The sequence below is a fragment of the Nannospalax galili genome, unplaced genomic scaffold (assembly GCF_000622305.1).
Source record: "Nannospalax galili isolate Female #2095 unplaced genomic scaffold, S.galili_v1.0 scaffold765, whole genome shotgun sequence".
Taxonomy (NCBI): domain Eukaryota; kingdom Metazoa; phylum Chordata; class Mammalia; order Rodentia; family Spalacidae; genus Nannospalax; species Nannospalax galili.
Genome location: NW_008352647.1, coordinates 526,139 through 537,097, shown reverse-complemented (window position 1 = coordinate 537,097; position 10,959 = coordinate 526,139). Strand labels below are relative to the sequence as shown.

At 49.1% G+C, this 10,959-nt stretch overlaps 1 pseudogene; it reads left to right on the top strand.

The window, feature by feature from the left end:
* Positions 1-6,533: 6,533 nt before the first annotated feature.
* LOC103747241 lies at positions 6,534-7,616 on the top strand (annotated as a pseudogene).
* The last annotated feature ends 3,343 nt before the right edge of the window (positions 7,617-10,959 follow it).

The following is a 10,959-nucleotide window of genomic DNA, read 5'->3' as shown; positions in this document are numbered from 1 at the left end:
CACACACACACACACACACACACACACACACACACACACACACACCAGTGTTAGTTCCCAGGCTATTATAACAAGTTAGCACAAGCTTAGTGGCTTAAAACAATAGATACATCTTCTCACACAGCTGTGTTCCAAATTGAGGCGTCGGCAGGATGACTTTATTCTGAGGTGTCTGAGAAGGAACCTGTTCTGTGTCCTCTCTGAGCTTGTCACCAGCCCTGATCCTCGGGTGCCTAGGCTTGTCACTGCATCACTGTCCTCTGTGTCTGTCTTCACATCGCCTTTTCTATGGTCCTCCTCTGTGTCCTCGCCTCGAATCCTACAGATACTCTGTACCAATTACCTAGTAGCTTAGCTTGAGCTCTGCTTAATAACACCTTCAAAGACCCTTATTCCAGACAAGAGTCATAGTCACAAGTTCTACTGTGTGCATGTTTGCATGTATGCATATGTTCATGTTTATGCTGGTGTAAGTGTGCTCACGTGGCTGTAGAGTTCAGGGGTTGGCCTCAGATGCCATCAAGAGCTGCTTGTTTGTTTTTGGAGATTAAGTTTCTCCCTGGCCTGGAGCTCACCAAGTCATCTAGATTCACCTTCCAGCAAGCCCCTGGGCTCCATTTGTCTCTGCCTCCCCAGTGCTGGGATTACAAGCTCGTGCCCCATGCTCACCATGCCCAGCATTTTATTTACTTGGGTTCTAGGGAATCAAACACGGGTTCTCATGTTTGCAAGGCAAGTATTTACCCACTGAGCCATCCTCCCAGCCCCACAGTTACACATTCTAAGTGGACATGTCTCTTGGGGGCTGTCACTCAAGTCAACATACCCTCTTGTGTTTTACGTTCCAGCAACAGAATGGCTCAGTCCTGGCTCCATTCCTCCACCTGCAAAAGCCAATTCCATTCTGTTCCCACATGGTCTGCCTGATTGCCCCCATGCCAGTAGGCACTGCTCCAGCTTTTCTACCCAAATGACATGCAGACACTTGCTGAATGCCAGTTGAAGACGCCAAACACCCTTCACTGAACGTTCTTGAGCTCCAAGAAGCAACACCATGAAAAGAAAGCAATTGGGGCCGGGCGTGGTGGCACCCGCCTTTAATCCCAGCACTCAGGAGGCAGAGGCAGGCAGATCTCTGTGAGTTCAAGGCCAGCCTGGTCTACACAGTGAGTTCCAGGATAGCTGGGGCTACAGGGAGACCCTGTCTGAAAAAGACCAAAAATACAAAAGAAAGCACTTGGGGTAAAGCTAGGCCCACTTGGCTCTGCCTTTGAATGGAGTGAGTGTTAAGTCACCCTGAGCTTCAGCTTCCTTGTCTGAAAAGTGAGGTCATTCATGCCCAGCTTTGCATCAGTGTTACGAGCACTCACCTGGTCTCTCTTCTCTTAGGCTTCAGAGCCTTGGTAAGGTCCTTCACACAGACTCCCCATTTCCTTCCTAACCAACCACCTCTGCCCTTTCCATGTCCTCAGCTCCTTTCTGGGCTATACCTACTGTCATGTTTTGGCTAGGGTGTTACTGGTTGAGGAAAGAGAGACAGGCAAGCTTGTATTCATAACAGAAGCGATGTAGGAGCAGCCAATGAAGCGCAAGGGGCCTCGTGGCCTCTGTGGAGCACCTACACACCTGTGCTTCCCAGTCTTCTTCACATATGGCACCCACAGAATGTGATAACATCGAATGCTCAGTGGGTAAACAAGGCTGTTCTGACCCAAAGGCTCCACCATGGGCCTCCACTGCGCTTTTTCAAAGGCAGAAGGGATCCACATCTGTGCAGCTCTGGAACCTATTTGCAGTTCACCTTCAGCACAAGTGCCATCTATCTGCTGACCTCTAGGTCTATATTATCTAGCCCTCCAGAGGGAGACTCTAGCTGGTCACATGTCAGTCAATGTGTTGGCCAAGCTTAGACCTGATTGCCCCACTCTCAAATGGAATTTTCTCCAAATTGACCCGGAAGACTAGAAACAGCTCAGGAGAAGTTCAGTGTGAGTCTTCTGGTCCTTGGTGCTGCCTGATACCCAATAAGTCCCAGGCACATTCCTCTGTAAGAGCTGCTGAGATGACTAATGTTCCTTAGGGAGGACAAGGAGGATGTGAGTGGGGGAGCCGCGGAAGATACTCTGCCTCATGCAGAGCTCAAAAAATAAAGGAACGTAGGGAAAACAGGCCCTCCTGGTCACTTTCATGATCGCTTCCCTGATTCTCAGGGTGGAGGGATATAGGTGGCTCACGATCATGGGGCTCATGACTTTTCTATTATATGCTATGATTGGGCTCTGAGCATACACAGGACATACTTTGTGTACATAATCCCCTCCCCCACATCAGCATCTCCCATGATGGGCTCTGGCCAAGGCAAGTAGGCCCCGTCTCCAGAGATATGCTCTGCTACAGACCTAAGGGAGCAAACAAGTGCACTTACATGTATGAACTATGTGGTCTCTATCATGCATTATGTCAAGTACTGTATGTCGTATTATATTTGCCCAAAAAAACACAGCATCCAACACTGTATCTATAGTGCACATACATCTAGTTAGCATCCGTGCAGTAAAAATAAGGCACAAAGCGAAGCAGGGGAACTGAGAGTGGACAGGATGCGTTTTAGATAAGGTGGCAAGAAGTAACATCTGAACAGATGCTTAGGTCAGAAAATGTGAGCTCTATGAAGATCTGTCAGGAGATCATTGCAGACCAATAGAACAGCAGATACAAAGGATCCAATTAGAATGCATGGAAGAATTATTCAAGACATCATTAAGTGTACAGTCCTGCGGCCCAGCTTCAAAGAGTCCAGTTCAATAGATCAGGACTGAACCAGAAATCTGCATTTCCTTGAGTCTTCAGTAGCAGTAACACAAGTGATCCAAGGACCATATGTGAAGAAAATACAGTTTTACATTCCTCCTGTAGTTTAAAGATCCTCAAGTAGCCTCAATGAGTCTGTTCTGTACATTGATAAAACCCCAAGGGCTTTAAGACGTAAGAGCGACACATGCTAAAGTCAGTTACCACAGCCTGGCAGATCCTCCCAACCCCTTCCCACACATCCACATGGCCCTTGGCAATCAGTAGAGCAGATGGTGCCCAGACAGATTTCTGGGATGACCAGATGGGCTGGAACTGTTGGTGGGTGAGGGGTCTGAATGGGTGCAAGCCAAACACTCTGCCCCTCACACCAGGGCCCTACCTAACCTCCAAAACTCAGGGGAGGTACAGTGAAAGAGGTCTCCCTAGAAGCAGCCATGATCTATGTACCTGCTCCCCACATCCACACTGCTCTGGAATGACACAGCAGTCCTGGCCTCTGGAGTCCAGAAGGCTATTCTCAAGTCCCATTTCTCCCTCTCACTGGCCTTCTGACATTGCACGTGATTAAAGCTCTGCGCTCCAACAAATTCATCTGAAAAAATGGAAACAAAAGTGGCAGCCGTATTTTTAGCAAAGATGACACATGGAAAACTCTTAGTAAAATCTTTCCTCCACAAATGCATTCCGGAAGAAAAACATTTTGTGACAGAATCTCATGTAGCCCATGCTGGCCTCACACTCACTGTGTAGCCAAGGATGACCTTGAACTTCTGACCTCTTGACCTCTTGCTTCGGTCTCCCAAGTGCTGGGATTACAGGTATGCACCACCATGCCATTTTACATTCCAAGAAATTTAACTCTCAGTGTGAACAATGTTACCATTCAATCCAAATAAATTCAATGTACCCACAGCCCAATATCAAGGTATGGTGGCACATTTGGCAAAACCAGTCCAATAATCAGAAAGTTCCCGGAAGTGATTCTGCTCTTTTGGGGCTCTCCAAGAACGTCAAATTCATTACCCATCACACCTCTTAACCTTGAATTTTCTTACCCCACAGCTACCCAGACAATCCCCTTCCTGTCCCCATTTCCTCTCTCTTCACTCTCTGCCAAAAGCACTTTGCATGTGTGTATGTATGTGTGTGTGTATGGTGCTGTGTATGTGTGTAGTGTGTGTACACATATGCAAAAGCGCTCTCTAACCACTTACACCCAGTCCTTTCACCTCGTCCTTCCAAGTCTACATTATCTGTCTCTATGGAACAGCTCAGCCTTTTAGAAGCAGTTTTCTAGTCCCACTTCTCCATCCTCCCAACATATAAAATTTAGTCTCTCTTATACATGTTGCACCTCTGAGACCACAGGCAGACAAAGTAGGGAAAACAGCAGAAAGCATGAAATTGGAACTCCAAAAAACCGATTCCCCACCTTCAAATTGAATGCTGAGCAAATACACGCCAGGCACATCTGTGCACATGTGTGCTGCAGCACAGGTATGTATGCATCCATGCCACCTGCAAATCCCATCTACTGTATTATCATACGTGCATGCACAGACGTTGTATCAAGTATGGGTACATATGTGCGCTCATGTTTTGTGTACATGCACATGCTTTAGTGTAGGCAGACACCCACGCAATGTACACTCCACGGTTTGATTTCTAAGCCTGTGTCACATTGAGAGAGCCAGGACAAGCAGTGGCCAAGCCCAGGCTTCCCACTACCTCAGTCAGCCCTCCCTCGCACTGCCTCCAGAAACAAAGACAGTTTAGCAGGAACTCCCCAGCTAAGCGGTTTTTATAAGACCTTCAGCCAGCTGCTGCTGGACTGAGCTGAATGTCTCACTTTATTAGTGAGTTTGGCCTTGGGTGTCTAGCTGTTTGATCAATCCTGCTGGGGGTTAGTGATATTTCCTCTGGAGGCCCCCCCGCCGCCCTGCCCTGCCTCCCTGCTGCACCTGATGAACAGCATGCCCCTGGACCACTGATCACCTATTGATTTTCCAGCCTCTGCCGCCAGCTGCCATCTCCAGCCCTGTCACCAGGACCAGTTGGTAACTAACTGATCCCCATGCCCCTCCCAAACCTTGCCCCCCACCCTCAGCCCCTCACTTCAGGCCCTGCTTCCATGGCTCCAGCCAGGCCTAGGCTTGGCTCTGAGCACAATTCTGCATCTGTCCCAGAGTTTTATGCTGGGTCATGGGCACCAAAATCAAGGTTTTTCCCAGTGACTGTCCTATTCTGGTTTTGAAGCCCAGTTTGGTGACCTCGGATAAGTTGCTTTACATGGTTATTACATTGATTTCCTCATACATAAACATGGGGCAATTTAAGAATCTACCCACCTTGAGCCAATGAGAGGGTTCAGTAACTAAAGGCTCCTGCCACTAAGCCTGACAATCCGAGTTCGATCCCCAAGACCCACAAGGTAGAAAGAGAGAACCAGTGTCCCCAAGTTGTCCTCTGATCTCCACGTGCACACCATGGCACACATGCCACATACACACACAAAATAAGTAAAAATGCAATTTAATTTTTTTAAAAAAAGAATGTACCCACTTTGTACATAAGGCATCGGTTTTTGAAGTGAGTTCTGGGTGACTCTGGGCAGGGGGCCATCCAAGACCCTTCCAGAAGGTCCACCAAAGTGTTCATAACTTCATTTCCTAATACTAAATTTTATTTCCCTTTTTTAAAGTCTGGACCTAGAGCAGATAGGCAAACCCAGCTGTCTTCTATTAAGCTTAACACTGAAGAGGTCTACAAAGTGTGTTGTGTGTACAGTTCCTCCTCCCTATACTTGTGTGTTGGAAAACATAGGTGAGTTATCCCAAAACAGTATTTGTGCTAGTGTGCATTTGTTATGGCTCTTTTCAATACATTATAAATAAGGATGACCAAAATTTTCTGTTTTAATTCATAAAAATGGTGATTCATGAGAGATACAAATCACACTCTCAGAAGCCCATTGAGGCCTTTAATAACTGTGTATGGGTACTAGTGCAGGTGCACATGTGTGTACAGTGTATACATGTGAGTGTGGAGGCCAGAGGTCAAACTCAGGTGTCATTCTTCAAGAGTCGTCCACCTTGTTTTTTGAGACAGCGTCTCAATGGGACCTGGGACTTGCCAATTAGGATAGGCTGTATGACTAGTGAGTCCCAGGGATCTGTCTGTCTCTGCATCCCCAGTACTGTATTACAAGTATGTCTACCATGCCCAGCATTTTACATGAGTATTGGGACTGGAATTCAGGTCCCCCACTTGCACGGCAAGCACTTTACCAGCTAAGCTATTTCCTCAGCCCCCTCAATAACTTTTAAGAGCAAAAAAGAATTCCAGAGACCAAAAAGCTTGAGAATTGCTGGATGCAGGTGATATGTTATAGCAAGTAGGTAAGAAAACAGATAAGAAACAAGTGGCTCAAAAAAGTTCATGGGGCGGGAGAGATGGCTCAGAGGTTAAGAACACTGGCTGCTCTTGCACAGGACCCAGGTTCAATTCCCAGCACCCATATGGCAACTAGCAATCATCCATAACTCCACTGTCAGGGGATCCAACACCCTCTTCTGACCTCGGGCATTGCATAACAAGGGTGCACTTACATACATGCAGGCAATACACTCATAGACATAAAAATAATAAGCCCGCCGCGCGCAGCTTCAGCGGCGCCTGGACCCTTTGCGCCTCCACTGCTAGCGCGCCGTCCTGCAGTCATGGCGGCGCCCACAGCTTCCTTCGGACCCTCGACACTCGGCCAAACGAGCCCGGGATAGCGGCCTGGTGTTTGGTGAGCAGCGGCCCTTCGCGTTACGTGCTGGGCATGCAGGAGCTGTTCCGAGGCCACAGCAAGACGCGTGAGTTCCTGGCGCACAGTGCCAAGGTGCACTCGGTGGCCTGGAGCTGCGACGGGCGGCGCTTGGCCTCGGGTCCTTCAACAAGACTGCCAGCGTCTTCTGCTGGAGAAGGTCCGGCTGGTCAAAGAAAACAACCATGGCGGACATGGAGATAGTGTGGAGCAGCTTTGTTGGCATCCAAGCAATCCTGACCTCTTTGTCACTGCGTCTGGAGATAAAACCATCCGTATCTGGGATGTGAGGACTACAAAATGCATTGCCACTGTGAACACTAAAGGGGAGAACATTACTATCTGTTGGAATCCTGATGGGCAGACCATTGCTATGGGCAACAAGGATGATGTTGTGACCTTTATTGATGCCAAGACGCACCGTTCCAAGGCAGAGGAGCAGTTCAAGTTTGAGGTCAACAAAATCTCCTGGAACAATGATAATAACATGTTCTTCCTGACCAATGGAAATGGCTGTATCAACATTTTCAGCTACCCTGAACTGAAGCCTGTGCAGCCCATCAACACCCATCCTTCTAACTGCATCTGTATCAAGTTTGACCCCACAGGGAAAGTACTTTGCCACAGGCAGTGCGGATGCTTTGGCCAGCCTCTGGGATGTGGATGAGTTAGTGTGTGTGCACTGCTTTTCCAGACTGGATTGGCCTGAGGACCCTCAGTTTTGGCCGTGAGGATCATTTTATTGACATAGCTGAAGTAGAGACAGGAGACAAGCTATGGGAAGTGCAGTGTGAGTCCCCGACCTTCACCGTGGCTTGGCACCCCAAAAGGCCTTTGCTGGCATTTGCCTGTGATGACAAAGATGGAAAATATGACAGCAGTCGGGAAGCTGGAACTGTGAAGCTGTTTGGATTGCCCAATGACTCCTGAGAGGGGGTCTTGACATGAGGAGGAGGCCTGGCAGAGCCCTTGCTTTGGACAGTTTGGTCTAGTCTCTAGGACTTTGTGGGCACCCTAAATGTTTATAAAATTGTATGAATTTCAAAAATCTTTGGTCAGGCTGCCCACCCCTTATCCCCCATTGTGGTGCTGGGGATTGAACCCACCTTGCACATGGTAAGCAAGTGCTCTACCCCTGAGCTATATCCCCAGCCTCCTTCATGGTTTTTGTTTTTGGTGTGTGTGTGTGTGTGTGTGTGTGTCCCGTCATCCAATGACCAATTCAGTTTACTAATGAGGACTCTGCAAGTATGGGTCATGACTGCGGCATAGCATGTCCTCTGGGAGCCACCTGTCTTCCGGATTTTAGATATGTGGTACAGTTCATTGCAAACGATGATGTGTGCCCAATACCTTGGGAGGGCGGATAGGGATATATATATATATATATTTGAGAACTGAACGTATAATAAAACTGGCTTTTTTATTATGAGAAAAAAATAACTAAAATATTTTTTAAACACTCATATACATAAGATAAAAAGAAGTTCACTACATAGTATTCCTAACAGGAAGGGATCTGCCACACAGACAGGGGCTCATGAGACAGCACTGGGTCGGTCAGGAGACACACAGAACAAGGGAATTCATGGACCAATGCCTTTGTGGCGTGTGTTTGAAGGAAGGAGTGGTAAGTCAAGGTAACCCATTTAGGATTGGCTAATTTCAATCACTGTGGCAGACCAGTGATTTGGGGTGAATTTTAGCTTAGTGCATGAGTGCTGTAAAGAGGATGGGTAGGATACGGGGTTGGACTGTCTTTTTATATGGGAAAGGCATGCTTGCAGACAAGTTTCTCACTATGGCCAGAACTCAGCCAGCCTTAGGAGAAGGCATGCTAGCATGACTAATGACTGATGTGGATGAGGAAACTGAGGCAGAGGCTAAGGGTCATGCCTGAGGTCACAATGTTAGCAGGTGGTGACTGCATGATTTGAACTGAGGCATTGTGGCTCATAAGCCAAGGCCTTAATACCCTGTCACACTGCCTCCAGTCAGGCTGCATCTGGGCAGGGCCCCTCCCTGGGGGCTCCAGCTGGACCATAGCCTGGAACAGGATGGGGTCAGGCCTCAAAGTACACTGGGTGTGGCCTCGGCACAGAGGCAAGCGGCTCTGCTATCAGCTGTAGCTTGGATCACTTTAGGCAATGCTGCTGGGCAGATTCCAGGCCCTTTGTTACTGGAGCCACTCCCCAAACCCTCTGCCTCTCAAGGCTGCAGGAGGAAAGTCTGAAGGATAAGAAACCCAAGCTAGGCCCAGATTGGTCCAAATATCCTATTGGCTCGTCAGATTGACATGTCCCATCTGCTGCTCTTTCCAGGTCTGTGAGGACTGCAGGTGCTGCCCTCCTCTGAAGCTCGGAGGTAGGCCAAGCCAGCAATTACACCTCCATAAAGGCTTGCTTGTGGTCTTTGATTTCTGTTGTGACCGTTTGAAACTGGGGAGATGTATGCATGCTTCTTAGAGGAGGTGAAAATTAAAGATCTGGTTGGTGAAAAGTTCCTGGGCTATGTGCAGGAGGGGTGGGGGTTCTTCCACTCAGAGGGGGTCAGCCCTGGACCAGGCAGGTCATGCCCTTAAGCAGCTAACAGAGTCTAGCCCCAACTGGCTCCTGGACCTGAAGGTTGGATTGTTGTCCCAAATGCACAAACAAGGGGCGTCAGCGACCCCTGCTGGCCACAGAATGCAGTGCATGCCCAGAGCCCGTAGGTCTCCTAAGGTGGAGACCAGGACTCTGATTAGGGCCTGGCCCTGGCAGGTGTGGGAGTGTAGCTTCTCAGGCCTGCCCACCGCTGAAGGAAGCCGGATTTGAGCTGTACCTATCCTGGGTCTTTTGTGCCTCAGTTCGCTCTGGCAGGGATGGAAAGGGATGAGAGCCCTCCCTCATGATCACTAGTGCACCAGCACCCTCATCCCCAACATTTCAACATTCTGGTCTAGGCCTACCTTCAACATTTATACATGTATGGACATTTCCTGCAACTCCAGGTGCCAAACAGTCACTCTGACCTGGAAGAGCCTTCAGAGGCCATGGCTGATGCACAAAGCCATACTTTCCCATTAAGACTGACACCAAGGCAAGGTGCGGCGCTAGGAATCATGGGGGAGGCTACTCTGCGGCTCTGGGGTGGTTAGCCAGAAGCAGCCCTGTTCCCAGGGAAGCAGTGTTCTCCAGACAGCCTTGCTGCAGTGTGGCATCTGGACAGTCTGACTGTGTTCTCTGGACAGTCTGAGTCTGGTATCCTACACTGGCTTGGTGTTTGTGGAACCACTGATGCCTAGCACTCCATCCCAACACATGGAAGCGTAAAAATTTTTATCATATTCACAGTCAGGAGTTTGGACAGGTCACCATAGGGTGGCTTTGTCTTTGTTCCTGGATGCTGAGGGTGAATCAGAAGGCTGGGTTTGGAAGCACTGGGATGAGACCTTTTTCCCCAATGGCATTCTAGCTCCTGGGGTGGGAAGAGCTGGGATCCTCTGGAACTGTTGCCTAGACCTGCCCATGGCCTCACCAACATTCTGCTGTCAGGTTACCGGCCTGCTGAGGGGGAAGTGCATTGTCCCAGAAAGCCAGGCAGAAGCTGCATTTGTGGCCCAGCCTCATGTCAACATCACTTCACACTACCCAGTGAGTCAAAATAGTCACCAGCCTGCAAGACCTGTGGGGGTGACAGGCTCTACCTCTTCGCCAGAGGAGCCAGGGAGAACCTGCAGCTGGTCTTCAAAACAGGATGCTCAGGCACCAGCTCATCTTTCCTTTCTGGCTTTGTGAACTGCATAATAAAATGTTTCCTTCATAGAGCAGTCAACACGACCCCATCCCTGCCCCCCTGGCCTATCCTTAGCCAGGGGATGTGGAGATCCTGAGTAATTCTTTGTGATACCCGGAATTAAAGTGTTCCCAGTTCCCACCTCCAGACTCAGGTTCTCCCCACTGGAACTCAGAATTGACCCATGTCCATGGTAGGAAAACTAGTCAAGAAGGGATTCCCTGGACCAACTGCAATGGGCGGGGGGGCTGTGAGGGTGGTGCGCCCTGGGTAGGGAGACCCACAAAGGATGCCCCAAAAGGCTCAGTCTTGTTTCTTACATGTGTGTGTCCATGCCGTGTGTGTGTGGAGGTCAGAGGACAACATCAGGTGTTATCCTGAGGAGGTCATCCTCCTTTAAGACAGGGTTTCTCACAGGCCTAGATCTCACCAATTGGGCTAGGCTGGCTGCCCAGTGAACCCTGGTAATCCTCCTGTCTCTGCTTCCCAAGAGCTGGGATTACAAGCATGCACCACCACACCCAGCATTTTGACATGGGTTCTGAGGAGCGACTTGGGTC